We start from the raw sequence: 14,538 nt of genomic DNA, 5'->3' as shown, positions 1-14,538 counted from the left end.
GATCTGTCATCTCTGAATCTCTGATCTGCTGTGTGCCTTCGATATGCCTAAGGATTTCCTTTTTCCTTCTATCTGTCCCCTATGGACACCCTTTTCCATAATGAGGCACTCACGACTACACCAAAGCTATTTGAAAGCAAGAAATGTAACCAAATTCAGCTTTACTCAACATCAGAAAGAGTGGGAGAATACAGCCTATTTTTACTTATAAATTATTCAGAAAGCTAAATAAAAAGTGCAGTCATGAATTCATGGGCTTGATCCTAATTCCTTTGAAGTCAGTGGCAAAAATCCAACTGCCTTCAACAGTGGAAGGACTGGTGCCCATCTGGCACCAATTTCAGTACCAGAAGAGTCCCTGTTGAAGCTTGTGTAGATTTTACTGACAAACTATTTTTTCATCAAAAAATTAAACTCATTGGAACTTAAGTATTTCCCAGGAACTTGCTTGTTTTGACAAGATGTCCATCAGGAAATTGTTTTGCAGATGATGTTTCTCAGTTAAGACAAGAAATTACCAAAGCCACAGTAGTTTAGGAATTCAACAGGGTACTTGGACTCCTGGCTGAAAGTCTCTGTGTGGGGGAATAGCCATAGGGGATCTGAAACAATACTAACACACTGAAGTGTGTTAGTTTGGAAACTAACACACTTTCCAAATAGAAAGCCATCAGCTTTCTGCCTATGCTGAGTATCCTTTGCTCTTGTCCTTGTAAACTGGAAATCCTTTGTGACTCCCCTCCTGAGTCCAAGTGTCCACCTGCACCATCAGGAAAGAGATTGGTGCTAGCAGAAGTGTGAGCAGCCTTAGGCTGGGCAGCAGCCTTGGCTAGGGACCTGGATGAATCAGGAGGCTTTCTGAAGCAGTTCAGATGATGGCCTCATGCCTCACCAAAACCTGGCAGCTGTATGAGCCCCGTATCATTACAGCCAATTACTGCAAGGAAGGGAATCCCTTTGAAGGATCTTTGTGCTGAATCTACAAAGCCCTTCACTTGTGAAAACTTCCACTGTGAGCCAGCTGTACCAAAAACTTCAGCACAGGCTAGGAAAGATTGTTTAGATCCTGTAGCAGACCTGTATGGATCACATGTAAACTCTACAAAGTATCTTTAAAAACAGTCAAGTTTTGTGTTTTCAGAGTTTTCAGGCAACTTTCTATCTCCTCCCTTCCTTAATATTTCACAAGGCTCCTGGTGCTATTGCTTACTCAAGTGGTCTCATAAAATTATGAATTAACTGAAAACTAGTAAGTTAAATACCACCAACTAGGGGCAGAGGATGTCTTCAGAGTTAATGCACACATCAAGCCTGGGAGTCTTAAAGCAAATGGTTTCCAAATTACAGTGTGTGGCCCCAAGTACATATAAATGGGACTGTGAACCAGGAACATCATGCTCATGTTGTTGCAGAGACCCTTCTCTTGCTGATAGCTGCACCTGTGCACACATGTTAGCAGACAACACATTGTACCCTTTTGCTCATACTCTCAGATTTGTTCCTGGAAATACAATTCTTGAAAAAGTTAGTTTTGTAATGATCAGAGTTGTGTGAAAGAAGCAACAATACCACATCATTTTTTTAGGGAAAACACTTACTTCCAGCTTAATGAGACATAAGGAGGAAGGAAAAAAACATGTATTTGCTGAAGTCCTTCATAAATTTGGTAAGAAAAGTGTTCTGGTGGGTAATGAGAAAAAGACCTATGCCATCACCTCACATCATCAATGCTACCTGCAGAAAGATTAGTTGGATAAATCTTTGGAGGTCTTGGAAGCTCTTGGAATTGCAGCACAAGGAGCCCATGGGAAAGCCAAAGTAATTTTTCCAGTAATGCAAGGCTTTGCCTACACTGAGCAAGCAAGGAGTCTTTGTTGCAGTGATTTACAGCTTTGTGTAGAATAAGAAATCTTGTGCAATAAGGGAAAATTAAGTTTTATGTTTTGAAACTGAAGATTACCTGTGGGGAATCTCATACAAATAAATGCACTGTACTCTCTATCTCTGATAAAGCCGAAATGAAGAATGAAAGCAAATGCCAAGAAAATGCTTTGGTTCAATTGCTTGTAAAAGGAACCAAGGCATACACAATTCAAGCAGATATTTCCACTAAAGGGTTGTGATAAACAGCCTTTGCCCTGTGTGTACTATATTTAGAGACCTTTTTTCTGCATAGTCTTCTGGCTTCTGCTCCTAAGTACAAGACAGAAAAAGACTGCTGGATGTGCTACAGGGCATTTGCTACAGTGTGACATCCCATGGGGCTGTAGAATTAGATTCTGTGTGCACAGAGCTCCTGCTACAGCTGGCTATAAAGAAGGGTTGCTGGTTGTGGTGGAGGGTTCCTGCTCCAGCTCCAGGGTCACACTGCATGTTTCTCTGGAAGCAGCCAATGGATGTCAGCCATCTGTCACAAAACTGCTGCATCTTTGGAGAGATGTATCCAGCCTTTGGGTTTGCTATTTGCCAGTTGGGGTGAAAGTATGAGTCAGGACAGACTGTGCTGGTGTTTCACCAGACTATGGGATGACTCCCTAGAAGGAGAGTACTGAGAGTTTCTCTGAAATGGGGGATGAATTATATGTGTTTGAAAAGGGCAGCTGCACCAGGATACACGAATCGTTTATGTGAGAGGGAGACTGGTCTTCTTAACTGTGCACACAGATGAAAAAAGAGGAATTGGGCTGAGGGAGACTTTAAGGCCTGAGTTTATGTCCCTTGTGGTTATTACAGTGCGAACTCTACTTTGAATTGTCTACAGATTTAAAGCACCTTCTTCCCTCATAGATTGCTGATGTCTGGTACAGCAGCATGGCTCTTTGTCCTCAGTGGGAACATTAATTTGCATCTTTTTTCGCTCTATGCAGTGACCAGTTATTTTAAAATTATATTTAGATAGCCCTGTCTCACCTTGGAGACCTCTATACTTCTGTCATACTGCTAAAAGGCAGACAATGGATTGGGATGGCATTATGGGGCAGGGGCCATTGCACATGGCATATTGCATACTACACAACAGGCACATCTCAGTATTTTTGGAAGCCTGACCAGTAACTGAAAGCCAGTTTGTAAGATATGAAAATAAGTTTTCTGTCCTATATGATGGCATTTGGGTTCAAAACTCTCCCCCCTCACCTTGTGGAAGAAAAATCTGACAAGGACGAACTGCAATAAATTCCCTAAACTCTGCAAATCCTTGACTGAAAATGGCAGCACTCAACCTCACACTCATGGCATGACTCACTGCCCCTCACCTCTAAGAACCATTTATAGACCTCTTTGGAGAATCTGAGATATTAAAATATGATTGGGGGCAAGGTTGAGTTCAAAGTGGGAGGTCTCTTCATTGACTTGCCAACGGCTGCAGTCAAAAGTTCACTGACCTCTCTGGCCGTCAAACTAGAAATGTTACTTGTTCAACTTTTTGAGTTTAACTTCTGGTTTAGGGTAAAGGACGCATACCCAGTGCAATGGAATCATACAGTGAAGCAGCTAGTGCCTTTGCCTCTTGTACACTCATCTGGAGCTGGATCAATGTTCTGGTTTCTGTCCAAGCCTGCTCTGCCACTGGTGTCACTGCTAGATAAGAGCTGTGCCATTTCTTCAGCCCCAGTGAGCTTGGAGCAGATCATTTAGGATGCTCAGGCACATGTGTCACATTACTGCAATAAAGTACGATGATTGCCAGCATTAGTCACTTTTATGACATCCATATGCAAATGCTGTTTATGCTAGTATGCTTCAAGTGGAAGGAATTTGGAAAACCACTCCTCTAGGCCATGCTGTTTGAGCCCTGAGATGGCAAAAGGAATGGGCTAGCAAAAAATCTGCACAGTAGGAAATCTTTCTGAAACTGCAGAACACTGGGGTTTTTTTCCTGTTTGTGGAATTACTCAAGTGCAAATATTTTCCTAACACATTCCTTCCTGAAAACAGTCTTCCCTGCATTGCACCTACATTCCGTAGGCAGAGAGACAAGTTGTCCCAAGGAAACTGAAATTTTGCAAACTGTGACCACGTTGTGTTATGCAGTCACACAGAGACATTTATTCATACTTATTTTTGCCACTAAATGCTGAAAAGCTCCTACCACACAGAATTCCATTGTGAGAAGCACAATGTAAACATAAAGCAACAAGACAGCTCTTGGTCCAAAGAAATTACAATTTAGGATGGCGACAAGACACCGTGTATAGTTATAGACAAAATATTCAATGCAATATTCTAATCATCAAGATGGACAGAGGATTTTGCACAACATATATCTTCTCTAGCCATCACAGCCAGGAGCAATTTTAGAGTGGAATCTGGAGGAGCAATTCTGATGCAGATGTTTGAAGCATTAATATCAACAGTGAAGAACAGAGCACTATGGAAGAAAATCTGGATTCAAAAAACTGACAAAGTGATTGTCATAGCTGACATTCAGTAATAAATAGTAGAGGGTAATAAATAAATAGAGAGGGTAATGTAAGCAAAGCATTGCAAGTAAGGGTGAGTTGTATGGGCTCTAGAGGACAGAAAAAGACCCTGGAGAGAAAGAAAGGAGTAGCAACAGATGTCATCAGATACAGCATCAGACTGTCATGAATGAGGCAAGTCTGCATTTGCTAAGGATGCAAAAAGGATGTACCCATAATCAGGGTATGACCTGATGAGAGTTTTGTCTTTGTGAAGGCTCAGCAATCAGGTTGGACAAAGACTGGTAGAACTGCTGGCCACATGAATGAATGAAACCACTCATGGGGATGTGATTCCCACTGGCAATGTCTTTATTACTTGACAAGAAAGTTCATTCTTCCCTGTTTAACCAGTGGCCAAAGAGAATTTAACACACTCAACTGTGTACCATGTACTGCACTGAAAACTCAGGTATGTGCTTAGTGAGAGTTCCTCCAGCAAAGGCAGACCTGTGTGTCACTGGAATGGTGTGGAGCTGCCTTTATTTTGACCTTAAACTCATCCCTCAGGAGTGCTTTTGTGCCTTCAAGGTCAAGGGCCCCCATAGGAAAAAGTCTTGTGCCTGAGACAGAGCATGACCCTAAGCAGTAACTGGCCAGGGTTAAACCATGACAGCCTCCCAGGTGCCTTAAGGCAGAGAAGCTCAGTGTCAGGAGCTCTCAGATCTCATTTGGCCTGGGAGATTTCCAGGAATTCAGTATTAATCATCTCTACAGCTCTTCTTCTACTCCCATAGTCCATATATTGAGGGATAGTAAAATCTTGCATCCACCAAATCAATATAATCACACACATCTCTTTCCTAAGCCATGCACCTATGGGGAAGTGAAAGGCTTTGGTTGGGAACAGGCAAATCTAAGCACTAGACTGGAGTAAGGAGGGAAGATGCTGAGGAATTTATTTCTCAAAGGTTAGTCATAGTCCTTCCTGCTGGGCTAGGAAAAGAAAAGAAAAAGGATACAAGAGGAAGTCATGACTGTAAATTCTTTACTATGTTATTGGGGCTGAAGCAGATCAGAGAAAGGGATCAAGGAGATGGCCGTCAGGGAGTGCTCTCCCTCCTTCTGTGTGGCTGCTTTCTTCTTGAGAAACAGAGCTGCCTCTTCCCTCAGTGCCATCCCTTTAGCCATGTGGTAAGAGAAGAATATCTCCAGCATGAGTCTATCACTGTCTGAATGCTCTGGCTGCTCTCCTGCTTTGTCCCAAGGTTTCCAGAAAAATTCTATTATAGAAAGCTCTCTCATGAAATTTCCTGTCAATTTGATTCAATTGTGTCTAAACAGATCGGAAGACTTCAAAGTCAGATTTAGAGCAGGACACTCCCTCCAGCCTCACTTAAGCAAAAGCTAATATTATTAACCTGGTTTATGTAGTATCTAGTATGCTTTTCATAAAATTATAACTTAATAAAATAATTAGATAAGTCAAGGGACAACCAGGAGGTGGAAGAGGTTGCTGGCACCAAGTCCCACATTCCTCACTTCACCATTTTTGTGTGCTGGCTTACAGCACACTGCAATGGCAGCAATTGCTGCAGGATAACTGTGGGTGGGAGTTGCTGCCCTCACGGATGTGTTTTCCTGCAGTGTGAGGTACCACATGGCCTCTTTTCCCATCTTCCCTCTTTCTGCCCTACATCATGTGACTATGCAGTAAAAGTAACAGATATATGACTGGAAACTAAAACAACTCCAACTTAAATGAATAGCTTTCAACAGGGTGACTTCCCTGATTCATCTCAGCACATAGATATATCTGGTAGTCCTGGAACATGGAGGGCAGAAGGAAAGAATTGTCACACATGAGGTAAAAGCAGGACAATCACTTTGGCAGCAGCCCTTGCTTTTGTCAGATTAAAATAATACCAGTATTACATTCAAAAAATGATGCAGCAGGAGATAAAATAAACAATGGCTGATCTACTATGTAAAGGAATAAAGTAATCAAAATGAATACAATTTCTTCTACAGGATAGACTAAACACAAAAGGGTCAGCCTTCAAGAGTTCTGTGTGTTCTAGAGAAAATCTGGAAAAGAGAGACTCCCAAATTAATTTCAATTATCTTCCCCTCTTTCTGATTTTTGTTTTTAATTTGCAGATTCTTCCTCTAGTCTTTTGAATTTAGTTTTTTCAATGTTCAGCCCTAACACCTAACAAAATGTCAGAGGATTTCAGACTTCAGCATCTGGTTTTGGCACAGTTAATGACATTTTTAGGCAAAAAACCAACTTCATCTGTTGTTTTTATTATTTGAAGCATGCATTCAACATACACACACACACAGATCTTTTTGTGCCTAGAATAAAAACAGTTTGACCATTCCAGCATGTGCGACAATAAGAAGAATAAAAAGAGGTAAAACTGATTCATTGCTACCTTCTATCAGGAAACTGTTATTCTTTACACCACCCTTCTTTAAAAGTTCAAAAGGTCAAGCTCAGACATATTTGTGACTATTTACCATGGTAGAATAAGCATAAAAGCACAGAATAGTTTGGATTAGAAAGGACCTTAAACATTATTTAGTTCCAGCCCCTCTGTCACAGGAGAGGTGTTCCAGCCCTCTGATCAACTTTGTGGCCCTTCTGTGGACTTGTTCCAACAGGTTCACATCTTCCTTATGTTTGGGTCCCCAGAGCTGGATGCAGCACTGCAGGTGGGGTCTCACGAGAGCAGAGTAGAGGGGAAGACTCATCTTCCCTGCCCCACTGGCCATGCTGCTTTGGATGCAGCCCAGGATGTGTCTGGATTTCTAGGCTACTGAGTCATGTTGAGCTTCTCACCCACCAGCACCTCCAAGATTTTCTTTTAAGGGCTGCTCTCAATCCATTCTTCATGCAATCTGTACCTGTGCTCGGCATTGCCCTGACCCAGATGCAGTACCTTGGCACTTGGCCTTGTTGAACTTCCTGAGGTTTGCATGGTCCCACCTCTCAGACCTTCACAGGCCCTTCTGGATGCCATCCCTTCCCTCCCACACCACAGAGCTTGGTGTCACCAGCAAACTTACAGAGGGTGAACTTGATCCCACTCTCCATGTCACCAACAAACATTTTAAACAGCACTGGTCCCAGTACTGACCCCTAGGGAATGCCACTGCTCTCCACTTGGACATCAAGATGTTGACTGTCACTTTGAATGTGACCACTCAGGCCATTCCTTATCCACTGAACAGTCCATCTGTCAAATCTATGTCTCTCCATCATACTTATACAACATGCTATCCTCTGAAAATAAAGATCAGGTGGGGCTCTAACACACACTCCTTGGTAATTCCTTTTTGGTGTCACTCTCATCAACTGTCCCTCCTGTCCCTCTGATGGAGAGCATCTTACCCACCACTGGCACAAAGGATAACATGTGCTTCCACCTGTGCCAGGTCCTTTCACATTCTGGGATTTTAATATAGGACCCATTTTCTTCATCACTTCCAGCATCAGTGCTGTGGCAGACACATAGAAACATTTTGTTCTTTGCTCATGGGGCTGTGGCCACCAGCAAAGGGCCAGAGAAGGTAGCCAGTTTGCCTGGGTCATCTCCCAAAGCCCTCCTACTGACTCTCCATTTGGATTTAAGATCCCCACTTAGAGTTTTAAGGCATTAGGAAAGCTCTCCAAGAAGGGAGCTAATTTCCCAAGACGGAAGCTAATTAAGATGTGCAACATGCACTAACAAGGACACTAGGAGAAAAGATGAAGAATGCTTGTGTGAGAAATAATGAAATCCTCTAGGATTTAATGTTTAATTAACTTCTAGGCAGTGTATTTGTTGACATATAGCTTCTTCATATACATTCATGCATTATCTCTAGGTAAGTGAGGCTGAGATATACTTTCTTTTCAAAAGGAAAAAGATCCCAGGAAGTCATTAGTACTGAAACAATCTTTAAAAGCCATCAGAGGTGATCAATGGCTGGAAAAGACAACAGATCTCTTCAGTATGTTCTCTAGAGAGCATGGACTACTGATGATATACTCTAGACCCCACTCAGAGCTCTGTGGGACAGTGGGTATGTTCAATTGGGAATGCTAATTTCTAGTGCCTGGAAACCTGCATCATTCCTGGAGTTTGTCCAACGTGGTTGTGTGCTGTGAGGCTTCTGAGCACCACTGGCAAGTCCAACACATTTGTTGCACAGGCAGAACTTCTCTCTAGGAGATGTGCTATCTATTTACTTTGTCCTTCAGAGATCATCACTAGTGATTGTTTTGTAACACAAGCAACCCTTCAACCAAACAGTAGAACAAAAGCTTTGAGACACAACCAAAAACTCATTGTAGAAATAACAGAAATGAGACAGAATTGCACCCAGGACCAGAAAACATATATTAAAGCATAAGTATGGTTCAGGTGATCTGGAGGTGAAGGGTTGATGTGCTGAGAGCATGGGGAAGTGGCAGCAGATGCAAAACACAGTAGGGCAGACCCCATTCAATTTGCACCAGGCAGGATGACAAACAGGATTTTGCAGGGGAAGTGCCAGAAATCCTTCAGTGGATTGTAGCTATAGACCAAAGTCTTGTTATCAGATCAGCTTAGATACCTAAGGAACCTAATTTTTGGTATATAGGAAGCAGCACTTCAAAAATGCCATGTACAGATACAGAACTGATATATATGACTCTGAAAGACTCAGGAAATGGGCTTATTTGCAAAGGTTGTGTGCTTAAGTTGATTGTGCTGGAAACCTTTTTTTTTGCTATAAATTGCTCCAGAGTTATTTTTAAAAAACAGTCTAGGAAATTCAGATGTTACTCATAATTAGGAGGGGTGGGTGGGAAAGATATTTTTGGATATGACAGCTGACAAATTTCTGGCTTAACAGGCCCTGAAACAATAAGAGGTGATAACAGCTCAGATCTGGTTTTGATGAAAAGAAATATTGGTCATAACATATAAATCCAAATAATTTGGAGTTCATTCAAATGAAAGTAGGCAAGAGTAAAATCAAGAGAAGACCTGTAACTAAAACTGTCAATTCTCAAAAGGCAAATTTTCACAACCTACAGCTGTGTCTAAATTTACATGCTGGCTCTCACCAAGGCTCACACAGATCTCATAATTGTCTGGGCTGGAGGATGACTCAAATATGACAGTACTCCTACCTATTTCTCTATGCAGGCTTCCCCTCTGTGGCACCCACCTGAGATGAACTTCAGTGCAAACGTGGTGTTCCCTGACAAAGAAAGCAGCCCTGCTTTGACTTGTCCAGACACAGCCTGAGGGGACTGAGTGACACAGAAAGGTCTACAGAGCTGAGGTGCTCAGCTAGTCCAGGGGAAACCTGACATTTAAGTCAAAAGGTGCAACTCAGTTTCATATCCTGAAGATGGAGGAAAATGTTAGAGAATCTGTATGAATGATCTCTTTATGAAGGGTGCTAGAAATCAAGAGAACTTAAAAGAAACCAGTCAAATTTAGAGAAAACAAATTTTCTGCACAATGTCATGCTAATTTACATTTTACATAGGAAATTAAATCAAAGAGCACAAGGTTCTTTATTTATAGAGGCAAAAGGGAACATAAGAAATCAAGCTGTTATGCAGAAAAATGGGCCACAGATTAAAATAATGTATATATATAAATTATATATATATAATAGACAAATACATATTTATATATTGTAACATGTTGTATATTTAATCTTTTTCTCACCTCTGACAGCTAATACTCTTAGTTTTCCCAACTAACATAATCTTTATTTGAACTTACATAGATTATTTTACTTTATATGCATGTACTCTTACATGCATACAAAGTAAAATCAATGAGTTTTATTCATGGATTGATGTGAAAATAGAGGTCCCTTTTGCAGCCTACAACACAAATTCTGCATGTTTTAGTTTGAATGTGAAACATGAGAACTGTATTTTGTACTCTATTCACATAGAAATCTGATACCAAGAAGTGTCTTGGAATATTCTATAATATTCTATATAGGATAAAAACAAGTGGGACTAACATTTTAGAAGTTATGAAGGTGCAGGTATGAAATTCTTCAAGCTATATATGCACAAAACTTGAAAATGCATATCAATAAAGCTTTTCAACAGAAATTGGCTGAACATGCTTTAGAGCTTACATTATTGTCACCTTTACAAGGTTCTTATTCCATTTTTATCTGACACATAAAAGGAGAGAGAACAGAAAAATCAATTGTGATGTTAATGGGTATAATTCTTAACTCATTAGTGTTACACCTACTTACTACTGGGATGAATTTGCTCCTCTGAGATTTAGTAAGTCAGCTTTTCTAAAATAATCTACATTACTTTCCATCTACCCACCTTTCAAAAGCTTCCATTTTAATTCACATTAAGTGATTCTTGCAAGGCTAAAATCAACCATTTTGACAGTCCCTAAAAACAGAGATTGCACATTCTTTTTGAAAAGGGCACCAAACAAACGTTAGTATTTAATGAACATCTAATGCTTCAGATTTTTTGGAAGGCTTTCATAAAAGATACTCAGAAAGATTCAGAGTGCTGCCACCAAGACCACACAAAAATAAACGATGGGTCAGACATCAAGGTTGAATTAATTATGAGAGTCCCATAGGGACCCATCTGTCCTGCAGCTGAAAGGAGAAGCCAAACAGACTAAGGAGAGAAAAAAACATAGACAAGAAGTGGACAGGGCAACAATGATGTGTTGAAAATGGTAAAAAAAAATAGCTAAAATAGCTATTAGAACTAGAAATACACACACAGAAACATCTGAGTTTTCAGTAATGTAACTGTGATGACTGCCACTGGGGACACCAGCATAGTGGGAAATGGCTAATGGGAATCTTCATATAGAGAAAAACAGGACACAATCTGCCATCTAGACTGAAAGGGTAAATCTGCATTCATTTGCAGCCAGCTAAAGGCTCCCCTCAGCACAGTACATGTGTACACAGCTAAGGACCTTCTGCTGGGAAAATGGGCCTCTGTGACACCACTCAACAGCTTCAGCTGGGATCCTGGTAAATGTGCTCGGGTTCCCCTGTATGGCTTAAGCTGTTTTAGGATGACTGCTAGATCCTGCAGTACAGAACAAATCTTAAATGGATAATCTGCTCTCCAAAGATAATTTTGGAATGAAAAAAATTGTTTTCTTTAAGAAATGCATTTGCTTTTGGATTTTGTTTTATTTTCACTTCTTGAACTCTTTTTAAGCACTGACTTGCAAGAATTATTTTCCCTGGGGAGTCTTCTGGACCTATGCTGCAGGGCATGGAAACGATCGACTCTGACCATTTCCCTCCTCCCTCTTTCTCCTAGACCTACTTTCTACTTTTTCTTTCCTTTTTGACTGTGAAGAACAGGAGAAGATACTCATTACCCTGCTTCACTGCTCTGTAAAAATAATTTTAAAGCTCCTAATATTACTTAATCACAGCTTTCAATGTTCCTGCTGCCATAAAACATTATAACAATGGGTTGGCACTTCATCAATTGTAATTTGCTGATATTACAGTCACAGTAGCACCCAACATAATTACCATGCTCTACCACTGACTCATAAGGTTTCTTGATCTTGGTCAACCTTCTTCTTTGCTCTGGGGCTTGCAGGCAGAAATTTTGGTCTAACAGCTCAGATTTTTGGATTTCTAGTCTCTGCCCATCCAAGGAGGATGCCTCCCTCCAAATGCTCAGCACACCATTGCCCTCAAATTTCACTCCCAGATACTTAATCTATCAGGACACACTTTATTCTTCATTATTATCAATTTTTTACATGTAGCAGCAGAACACAACTTTCAGTCAGAGATAATAACAGAAGTTATTAAGAATGAAGGAGCTGGCTTGAAGACAGTAAAATAAGAAATTTTGTAAGGGTTTTGAATTCCTTAGAAGTCCAAAACTCCTCATAGCAAGACTGTTACTTCAAACCATACAGGTTATTAACAAGATATTTATTTCAGGACAAAAGATAAAATGAGGATCAATTTCATTATGTTGTGGGGCTTTTTCTGTAGACAAATTAAAACATAAATTATCAGCCTAAATGACTTCTACTGAAGATGAAGGATAGCAACAAAGAAGAAACAATACTCCCAACTCTTCCTGACAGAACATATTGTTTGTGACTCGTGCTGTAAAAGTAATCATTGTGAGCTGTGAATATTTGTTCCTTATCCACTTGTAGCTGCTCTGAGGTTGGGACAGAGATGATACTACAGAGGCAGGAAAAAGCCTTTGCAGATGTACAAGCACCTTTGTTAAACACTTGTAAGGAATCAAGAATAAGATCCATGCCACATTACACTCATATGGCTGTACAGACAACCAAACATAATGCTGAGATGGAGACTTTCTAAAACACTGCAGGGACAAGGTATAGTTTAATGTCTGCTGGGTTTTGTGGCTCTTTCTGCCACCACGGTCTGGCTCTAAAAGCTGTCTTTCTGGGCTTCCTTTACAGAGAGGAGGTGATCCTGATGAGGAATTTGCCAACCAGCCCTCCTCCACCATCCACTGCAAAAGATCTGTAAGCCCTGCAAAAGTCTTTTGTGCAAGCACCTGTGTGAAGGGTATGGCAGCACATTGCCAGGACAAAGTGTTGCCACAGGGAGCCACAACAAGGATTATATGCACTGTTTGGAGCCCTGGCATGCTAAACCCTGAGATCCTCAAAGTGACCAGCTTGTTTTCCAGAGCTCTGGCTTGCATAGCAATGGTAAGAGCCCTTGTCTGGGCCGTGGGAGCAACTGGGGACATCAGAGCCTGCCAAGTTGGAATTCACTCTGTCCAGAGAGCAGGGCTTAGGATGCCATGTGAAATCCCACACACTTCAGCCAGTCAACTGACACAAATGGAAGGCTACTGTAAGAATTAAACTTTGCTTATTCTACATATTTTGCCAAGATTTTGAAAACCACTTAATGGATTTAGACAGACTTAAGGAGTGTTTTTAGATTCAAGTACTACTTGTTTAATGGATTTATTTTATAAATATCAGCACTGAGATTTTCAAAACTTCTTTGGGGCTTGACCTTCTGATTCCTTTTAATTTTTAATGCAAAACTACATCTGAAGCTGGCAACAGCAACAAAATTATATAACTCGAATACTTCCATAAGCTCATCTCATATTCAGAACAAGGCCTTCATCCACTATGTGGATGAAATAGATGTCCAGTATTGTAGTCTGGAAGATCACTTCCCTTTGGTTTTACAAATCACTGTGCAAATATTATGGCCATGGCACCCAAACATCTTATTTGAATAGGCCTTTTAAGTCTCCAGATTTCAAATTTATACAGATAAAATACATGTGTGTTTATACACATGAATATACACGTAAGTGTATACAATTGTACTTATTTTACCTACTCTGTGTGTGTGTCTGGTATGAATGTATATGCATGCAGACCTTCTTACACGTGTTCTTCAGCCTGGTGCTGGCTCCCTGGCTATTTGCATCCCTTTAGGATCTGCAAGCATCACTGTTCTGACCCTGTACAGCTCTACCTCCTGCTCCTCCATGGCCACTCAGGATGTGCTAGTGCTTAGAGAACTTCAGCAAGTCTTCAGCAAGACTTCCCTACAGGCTGTTCTTCTGAGGTTATGAGCCCTTCACCCTTCAAGAGCAGTAATTATGGAGAACAGATACCTAGGAGTGGGAGAAGGATCAGGATGCTGCACAGTGAGAAGGAAGTGCCAGCCTACAGGTGGAACTAGAGGGGGGGAAGGTGGTGAGGTGCAATGGTGGCTGGTTGTGCAGAGATCCCCAGTTCACTCCTTCTGCAGCAAATTCAGGACAGCCACATTGCACTTTCCCAAGACAAGAAAAAGAAGGAGAAAAGGATGAAATCTGGGAGCAACCCAGCTTTCTCATTTAATCACAACAAACTGAACATGTCTCACACATTCAGAATGGAAGAAAACTAGTCATTAACTTATGTGAGGCAGCTGGTTTCCCAATAATGGCTCCTACACATTCTGGTGTTAATATTATTATTCTTGTCAACTGTGGGAACGCAATGTATATTAATGATGGTTTATTCCAAATTGGTCATTGTCGGAGTTAATAATTAGGCAGTCAGGCAATAATTATCTCTATTTTGTCTCCAGTCACTAAGAAAACCGG

The 14,538-nt window shown here is 40.9% G+C and overlaps 1 protein-coding gene across 1 annotated transcript in view; it reads right to left on the bottom strand.

Annotated features, from left to right (window-relative positions):
• The window catches only part of SH3RF3 (SH3 domain containing ring finger 3), a 253,415-nt gene that overhangs the window by 69,770 nt on the left and 169,107 nt on the right, over positions 1–14,538 (bottom strand). The window lies entirely within an intron of this gene.

This window comes from Lonchura striata, chromosome 2 (assembly GCF_046129695.1).
Source record: "Lonchura striata isolate bLonStr1 chromosome 2, bLonStr1.mat, whole genome shotgun sequence".
Taxonomy (NCBI): domain Eukaryota; kingdom Metazoa; phylum Chordata; class Aves; order Passeriformes; family Estrildidae; genus Lonchura; species Lonchura striata.
Note: the sequence above shows the minus strand (reverse complement) of the source record. Positions and strands in the feature narration are given on the sequence as shown.